The following is a 9,142-nucleotide window of genomic DNA, read 5'->3' as shown; positions in this document are numbered from 1 at the left end:
TGATGACAATTTAAGTTCTCACTGTAAACACTTCTTCCAATATTTTGTAAATAAGATGTGTGTGTGTGTGTGTGTGTGTGTGTGTGTGTATGTGTGTGTGTGTGGTCCAACTGGTAACTCCTGAATTCTCCTTTACTGTCCTGACTGCTTTAAGTAAAAGGACCCTCAGTCAAACCGCCAGGGAGACTACTCTTGGGCCAATACTGGCCACTCTGAACATGCCACAGATGCCTTGAGAAAACTATGCAGTGAGCCCAGCTGAATTCCGTCACTCATTCAAGTGCAGCCTCAGCCAGGACTGTTTCAGTTTATACCAACTTTTTGCTAGCATAAGCCTTGCTAAACTCTGTATCAAGCAGTGTCCAACCTTTTGACATTGGGTCACCATATTATGTTATCTGCAAAGTTCATGCTCAAGAACTGAGCAGTTAAGTTACAAAAGAAAGTGCCAAAAACAAACAAACAAAAAAAACAAAAAACCCCCTAATGTTTCAAGTAAGTTTATAATTTTGTGTTGGGCCATATTCATAGCTACTCTTGACCACCCACAACCATTTCTAATTAGGTTAAGAGGGAACACTTCCCCTCCTGGCCTAGCAGAGGGGCTATTGTGACTGGTGCAAACATAGACCTTGATTTGCATGTGAAGTTTTCTGTGATGATGGCAACACTCCTCTATACAAACAGCTGCTTAGCTCACTTGGTGAGTCGGCTAGGAGTCACTGGCCTGTGCTGCCTCCCCCAGTTTTTCCAACAATAGGCTCAATAAAAAGCTTCTTATGTGCTATCTTTATCTTTATCTTGCCTACTTTCAATAGTGTGAGCTGGATGGTAAATAACAGGAGGAATGAAGTAGAGAAAACAGCGGCAGCAATGGTAGAAGCAGCGGAAGCCACAGTTGAGCAAATGCAGCAAGGCGGCTGACTGCTTGACAGCTGAAGAAGCAGCAGCTGAACAGCTTGAGGGGCCTGACAGGAACCAGGGGGATGGAGGAAGCAGAGAGGATGGGGAGCTGAGGCTGAGGGACCAAGAAGAGAACCTGCAGGTCCTACCTAGTCACTGGAAGAGTTCCATAGAGCTGTCAAGCTTTTAGTGCCAATGGTCTCAGACATCCCAGGCCCAGGTGCTAAGGAGTCCCAATACCTAGAACCCTCCTGGGAACTGCAATATCAGCTTCTACCAAGGGCCAAGAATCCCAGATTCCTAGGCCTACACAAGAGTGTTAATACTTGTAGAGCAATGGATGCTGTGGCCTCAGCTTGCACAGGACCTTTAACAGTAGAAGGCACCTCTCACTGCTGCCCTGGCCTGCCCACTTGCCTCAGCTCACTGCTGTCAAACATCCAGAGGTTAAAAAAAAAAAATCTTCTGAAGACAAGCACCTGAAGAACTTCCTGCCTACCTACTCATGAATTTCTATTCAAGATAAGCAAAAGACTCCAGCCAGCTGACTTACCAGTCAAAAAAAAGCCTGCAAAATTATAAAGCTCTGTGGTGACAGAAATATACAAATGAATACAGAAATCTTTAGCATTATAATGTTAGTACATAAATAACTTTTAATTCTTGGGCAGAACTTGTAAGATGAAAATGTAAAAACAACCATAAAAAAACCCCATAAATCCTTTCTGATGAATGCATAATAAAAAAAGTGCAATTCATTACATTAGCAATAGAAAGTAGGTTAGGGAGAGACATAAAGGAATCCAGTTTTTGCTAATTTTTTATGATATTAAGATGCTTTATGTAACCCCAATGGCAGTCAGAAAGTATCAATAGGATATGGCATAGAAAATGAAGGACCTTTGCTATCCAGTCTAGCACTTAAGAAGTTTAGAAATTACCACTCCATTCTAACAAGGAATGAAAAGCTGAGCAAACTAAAGCATTGGCAGTTTTTGGATCTGTCAGAGAAATGAGGACATGAGGCCAACTGCTGCTCCCAAACTGAAGAGACAGGCATGGGCCATACAGTGTTACAAGTAGAAACCTTAGCAGAAACCAGTGAGAAAAGCTGGTGTGTGATGGATCATTTGCTGGAGGCACAGTGGGGATAGTGTAAAGGTTCGATGCTCCACAGGGAGCCAATTACTGAGGGGTGAGGGACCATTAGACAAAAAGCCGCCTTGCTTCTAGCAAAGTGAAGGTAAAAGTAATCATTTTGAAATACACAGGAGCATTCTGCTCTTAACAAACCTGTCCTCCAAAAACTGTGTTAGTACCTGTGTAGGCATGTAGCTCAGTGAGAGAGTGTTTGCCTAGTGTGCATGAAGCCCTTGGTTCAATTCCCAGCACTACAGAAAATTTAGTTTCTGGGGTTTTATCAGATTCTCATTAACCTAGGGGAAGGGAAATGCCCAATTTCAGCAAGCACTAGTCTTCAATCTTGGTTAAAAGCTAAGGGATGAGGAATTCTTAGTAGTAACAGGAGAAAAATGGTGATAATATTTTAGATAGAACATCAAAGTGATGATTTGTAAAAGGAAAAATTAAAAAACTAGACCACTAAAATAAAAAAATCTGCTCTTCAAAAAATAATGTCCAGAAAATGAGAAGACAAGCCACAGATTGAGAGAAAACACAACTAAGAAAGGACTATGATTGAAAATATGAAAAGAATACTTACAACTCAATACTAAAGCCAGGTAGAGTACTGCCTGTCTGCAATTGTAGCTCTCAGGAGGCTGGGGCAGGAGGATTTTGAGTACCAGACTAGCCTGGGCTACATAGAACAACCTTGTAAAAAACAAGCAAACAAATGAATCGCCCCAGCTCAATAAGAGGATGAACAACCTGAATTAAAAGTCATCTAGGATAGGACTAGAGAGATGACTCAGTGATTACAAGCATTGGCTGTTCTTGCAGAGGTCCCAGGTTTAGTTTCCAGCACCCACATGGTGGCTAACAACTATTTGTAACTCCAGTTCCAGGGGATCTAGTGCCCTCTTCTGGCCTCTGTAGACATTGCATGCATGTGGTACACTTACATCCATGCAGGCAAAACACTCAACACATATAATAAAATTTAATAATTAAAAAAAATTGGGCTGGAGAGATGGCTCAGCAGTTAAAATCACTGGCTGATCTTGCAGAGGGTTTGATTCCCAGCACCCACATGGCAGCTAACAACCGCCTATAACTCCAGCTCCGGGGGATCCGACACCCGCTTCTGACCTCCTTGAGCATTGCACAACATGAGTGCACTTACATGCAAGCAACATACTCATATGCATAAAATAAAAGCAATTAATATAATAGTTTTACAAAATCTAGGACAAGGCAACCCTCATTTTGAAAGCTAAAGGGCGAGGGTGCCATGCAAGTCTACCACTTGCCAGGCTCACTGGAGAGTTTGGGAGCAGAGCTGTACTGTGCACATTGGCTAGGGTACCAGGGCCAGCCATTGGCCAAGTCAGGGAAGCACATTCAGCCCTAAGGATCTGGCTACTGCTTATCCTCAGGGACAAATTAAGTATTTCATGGTGGATTTGTGTGAAGCCATGGGTGACTGACTACACACCTGCCAGAAGTCCACCCAATTCTGAAGTTCCTGTTACAGCAGAAGGTTGTTACTCCATAGGCTGGGGGAGTTTCAGGATGCTTTGGAAGATTTCAAGATGGTAATTAGACTTCAATCTTGGATTTCAAGATGCTACTTTGAGCTTAAAACAGACTATTTTAGACAAAAAAGAAAAATAAGAAATACTGAAAGAAGCTGTTGAAAGTTTTAAGTTAACTGAAATGTTAAGTCATGAATCTTAAACCTGAATCTGATGGGCTCAAATTTAAAATAGGATTTGAGGGGCCGGACAGGTGGCTCGGCCAGTAAGGGCTCTTGCCACCAAGCCTGATGACCTGAGTCTGTCCCTGGAACCTACATGGTAGAAGGAGAGAACGGATTTCTCCAAATTGTCCACTGACTTCTACACATTGTGGCTCCCTAGCATGGGCACGCACACACAGACATACACAGATACAATAAGTAAACACATTTTAAAAAGGGCTGGAGAGATGGCCCAGTGGTTAAGAGCACTGGCTGCTCTTGCAGAGGACCCAGGCAGTGAACACCTGTCCATAACTCTAGTTCCTGGGGATCCAAAGCCTTCTTCTGATCTCTACACCTACCTACATGCAGGCAATACACTCATACACATAAAATAAAAATAATGAATAAAATTTTTTAAAAAATAAGTAAATATATAAAAAAGACATTAAGCTATTCTGATTTATATTTTCAATAAAGATATTTATGTACTTCAGAATTTAAATTGTTTATTCAAGGTTGTTAATTTCAGGTTGAGAAGCTGTTGCATGAGTTTTTTTATACAAGTGAATAAGTAATATTAATGGATAAGTCTATATTATTATAGCAAAATATTTAAATATTTTATATATTAAAATGGACTAAAAACAGACATCTCATCCAATACATACAGACAGCAAGTAACTTCTGAAAAGATGTTTAACAGCAGGTGTCCTGAAGGATTGCAAAGAAAATGAGTCGTGTCAACACAAACAGTGTCAAACTCTGAAACAGGAACCACAAATGCTGATGCTGACCACAGCGCAGGAACTCCAGGCCCCCTGCTGGCCCCACTGAAAAACACTTAAGACCATTTTGGAAGACAGCTGGGTAGTTTCTTAGAAAAACAAGTATACTTCTATCATATGTCAAATGTAGATAGTGCGTTGTGGGCTGCTGTAATAACATATATTAGCCAAGGTGACTTGTAAACCACGAAGATACATTTCTCATAGTTTTGGGGACTAGGAGGTCAAGATCAAGTGCCAGCAGAGTAGGTATCTGGCAAGGAGATGCTACATTCCATTCCATACAGAGCTGCCATCTTTCTATGGCCTTTTTTTGGGGGGGGGTTCTTTTTAAGACAGGGTCTTCTTGTAGCCCCAGCTGGTCCGGAACTCACTATGCAGACCAGGCTGGCCTTGAACTCACAGAGATCTGCCTGCCTCTGCCTCCTGAGTGCTAGGATTAAAGGTGTATATCACCATGCCTGGTTTCTATAGCCTCTTAGAGTAGAAGTAGCAAGGACAGTGCAATGGTTAGCTTTGTCATGTTTATTGAAGAAACACTCAACTGTGAATCACTTCTCTGGGTGTCTCTGTGTTGGCATTTCCAGGAATGAATGGATCGTGAGCTCTCTGATATAATGAATGGCTTAATCCCTTGATGGATGTATGACAGCATTATTGAGAGGTGGTGAAGGTAGATTACAGGAGGGGTATCCGTAGGGGCTCCATCTTGCCTTGGCCTCTTCCGTATCCTTTCCTTGGCCTCGTGATCACTAAGAGGTAAAGAGCAGACTCTGCTAGAGGCCGCTGCCACCACAGTGTCCTGTTTAAGAGAATGTGGTCAGGCAACCCCAGATTGAACCCTCTTAAACCATGAGCCAAAATATACAATTGTTCCTGTAAGTTGTTTCTGGCAGGTATTTTGTTATAGTAATGAAGAATGTAACCAATACAGGATGTGAAGGTGAGCTTCTGTGAGCTCGTGCACATGCAGGTCTGCCTGTTTGGTCATGCTGGGATGGATTCCTCTTCATCTTCTCCTGTGGCATGCTTGGGTGCAATGGACCCACAGCTGCAGCATTTCATCAAGGTGGAGATGCAGAAGCAGTACTTTTTAGTAGCTGGTGCCACAGACCACTCAACTTTGTTAGGACAGTGCACAGAGAAGGCTGGGGCCAAGCTGGACCGCAGGCTGAGGCTTGCTTTGTGAGTGGCATTGAGCATTTCATTGTACAAGCTAATTCATCTCCTTTAAAAAAATTATTTTTATTTGTGTGTGTTTATGCACACGTGCAAATGCTGGCAGAGGCCATAAGAGGGTGTTGGATCCCCTGGAGATGGAGCTGTTGTGAGCCACCTGATGTGGGTGCTGGGAACTGAACTTAGGTCCTCTGCAAGAACAGCAAGTACTTTTAACCACTGAGAATCTTGACAGCCCCTCCAATTCTTCTTGAATGGACTAGAATAGACCTAGAAATCCAAGCAATCTTCTCAGAAAGCCTTTCTGACTGATTTCAGCATTATGTCTTTGAAAAGGAAGTAAGTTCAAGAAAGGAAGAGCTGTTGAGGACGACTGAAGAAATGGCTATAGGGAGATTGGCTTCCATCTTTAGGGCATCTTCAGAGAATGAATGAAGATCCTGAGTGTGTGTGTGTGTGTGTGTGTGTGTGTGTGTGTGTGTGCGTGCTCATGTGCTGGGGAGTGAGGCTTATTTGTGCACTTCGTTGTATTCGTTAATGCATTCTTGTAAAAATAACTGACAGATAAATAGAAAGCTATTAGATGTGTATTTTGTATATGGGACTATGCTTTTCTCAAAAAACTTCTTATTCTTATCATTTTGATAAGGGAACTGTTTTCTAAAATTTTATCATGGGTGGCTGGTGAGATGGCACAGTGGGTAAAGGCACTTGCCTCCAAGCCTCATGACCCTATCCCTGGCATCCATATGGCAAAAAGGGAGAACCAATTTCTAAAATTCTCTGACCTCCAATTGTGTATCATGGATGCTCATGCCCCCCCACCAAATTAATACATAAATATAACTTTATAATGATACCATATAGGTAAATCTCTATTTATATGAATTAATTTCAGATTTGGGGAGATTCTTTTGTCTGTCAGGAAAGACAATGGTGCAAGTATAATTTGGCACTAATTGTGAGTCTTCTTACTAGTGTCAGGCTACCAGATTAGAAAAAGTCTAAGAAAGGTACACTTTAGGCTTCTAAGTTACTTCCCTGTCCTGTGATATGATTATCTATATCAAAAGTATATACTTGGGGTAGAAGAGGTAAGCTGGGACTACAGAGGCCTTTATCTTCAAAAGAATGTAACCAATGAACATAATTTTCAATATCGGACTGCTAAAAGCAGGTAACTACTGTACATTATCAGGGCACAAAAATTCAAAGATGTGCCCCCCAAAATTATAAAGAAATTAGCCAGTCAAAGCCGAGCATGGTGGTGCATGCTTTTAATCTCAGCAGAGGCATGCAGATCTCATCTGGGCCAGCCTGGTATACATAGCCAGTTCCAGGCCAGCTGGGGTTACAGGGAGACCCTGTCCCCAAAACAAACAAAGAAACAAAGAAACAAAAATAATTAGCCAGTCAAAACCCAACAGAAGTTTCAGGCCTAATGTTAATCACTGTAGATCCCACTTACTGCATCTGCTCCATCACTGGAACAAAAACTTCTACAGGATTAAAGAAAGCATCAGTGAAGCTCTCTGGGATCATTTTTGCAGCATATGGCATCAGTAGAGCTCTCTGAGATCACTTTTACAGAGCATAGCTATGGTATCTGATATATCCTCTCCAAAATTCACACTGAAATTTAATCTTCAGTGCAGCAGTATTGAGGTGTGGCCTTCGGGAGGTGATTAAGTTACCAGAGCTTGGTTCTCATGGATAGGATATAAAAAGGCATCTTTTCTAGAAGAATGTGCTTGTAAAGGGACTCGAAATAGAGGGGAATGTTCTCTTGCCCTCTGTCCCTTCTCTTATGTGAGGACACAGCATTCCTCCCTCCCAAATGATACAGTGACAAACTGTCATCTTGGAAGCCAGAGAACAGCCCTTACCAGACACAATGATGCTAGAACCTTGAACTTTCATTTACCCTAACTAGGAGAAATCAATTTCTATTATTTGTAAATTACCCAGTCCAAAGTATTTTGTTATAGCAGCACAAATGGACTGAGAAGCACTAATCAGATTCATAAGGGTATGCCTTGAGTTTTAGGTAATTATAACATCTTGAGATACACTTCACCATTCATATTCCCCACTGCTATGTGGATCTTGTAGGTAGATAACTTTCATCAAATATGGAAATCTGGGGCCATTGTTTTGAAGTTGTTTCTGCTTCCATCCTCTTCCCCCACATTCCTCTCCTGGAACTCTCCCTTCAGCTATATTATGCTGTTATACATGGCCCTCAGAGCACTGAATTCTGCTCATGTCTACCTCTAAATATTTCAAGTCTTTGTGCTTTATTTTGGGTAACTTTGATTGTGATGCATTCAAATTTATGAATCTTCTTTTGCTGGCAGCTGATTTGCAGTTGAATCCATCCGATGTGGTATTTTGCATTTACCATATTTAGGAGTTGACAGTGGGCAGTGGCTTCTCTTATCTCTTTGTTGTGGCTCTTTAACATGTGGAGTGTATTTATAATAAATACATTAATGTCTTCATCTATTAATTCTATCACGTGTCATTTCTAGGTCTGTTTCTGTGGACTGACTTTTCTTGTTACTGTTGATTGTATAGTCAGGCTTCTTTGAATGCTGTAGTTTGCTTGGATGTTAAACTCTGTGAATTTATATACAGTGGTAGACTTTTTTGTTTGGTATCTTTGTATCTTTAGAACTTTGTTTTGAGATGCAAAGGGCCTAGCTGGGGAAGCCAGTCACTAGAGGCAGGTCTTTGAAAGTTACACCTGGCCCTTGGTTCCAGTTTTTCTCTCTGCTTCCTGTTCTACAGAAATGAGACCAGACTCTGGCAAATGCTCCTGTCACCATTAACTGAGATACTCTGCCATGCCTTCTTGCTGTGATTAAATAAAACCTCTGAAACCATAAAACTAAACAAATCTTTTTCCTTGTTTCTGTCAGGAATTGTGGTCACAGAGACAGAAAAATATCTAATAGATAAAATTGTTACCAGAGGAGTGAGGCCATTGTTTCACTTGATCATGTGATTTTTAGTAAGCCTTTGGAACCAGTTTGTGAGGCGAATTTGGAGGAGCAGGCTGTAAAAGCCCTACAATGCTGTAAGTACAGCTTGAAGGGCAAGGTTGGTGGGAGTTCAGAAAACTAGAATGTCAATAGACATGTGGACAGTAAAGACTGTGGTTATAAAGTTTCAAATGTGAATAAGAACTTTATTGGGAATTGAGCTACATACAGGTCAGTTATGTCACAATGTGGCAAAGAATTTACTTGTGTTCTGAAAAATTGAGTGAGGCTGAATTTACAAATAATGGCCTAGTTAATTTGGCAGAGGAACTTTCAAGACAGGATAGCATTCAGGCTTTGACATGGTTATTGTTGTCTGCTTTTAGCTGGGTTTACAGTGAGAATTAGGAACAAAAAGTAGAGAAAAA

At 41.3% G+C, this 9,142-nt stretch overlaps 1 pseudogene; it reads left to right on the top strand.

Moving 5' to 3' along the window:
- Positions 1–5,548: 5,548 nt before the first annotated feature.
- Positions 5,549–6,042, top strand: LOC103748025 (annotated as a pseudogene).
- The last annotated feature ends 3,100 nt before the right edge of the window (positions 6,043–9,142 follow it).

This window comes from Nannospalax galili, unplaced genomic scaffold (assembly GCF_000622305.1).
Source record: "Nannospalax galili isolate Female #2095 unplaced genomic scaffold, S.galili_v1.0 scaffold43, whole genome shotgun sequence".
In the NCBI taxonomy this organism is placed as follows: domain Eukaryota; kingdom Metazoa; phylum Chordata; class Mammalia; order Rodentia; family Spalacidae; genus Nannospalax; species Nannospalax galili.
The sequence above is the reverse complement of the archived record's forward strand: the minus strand, read 5'-3'. Positions and strand labels throughout refer to the sequence as shown.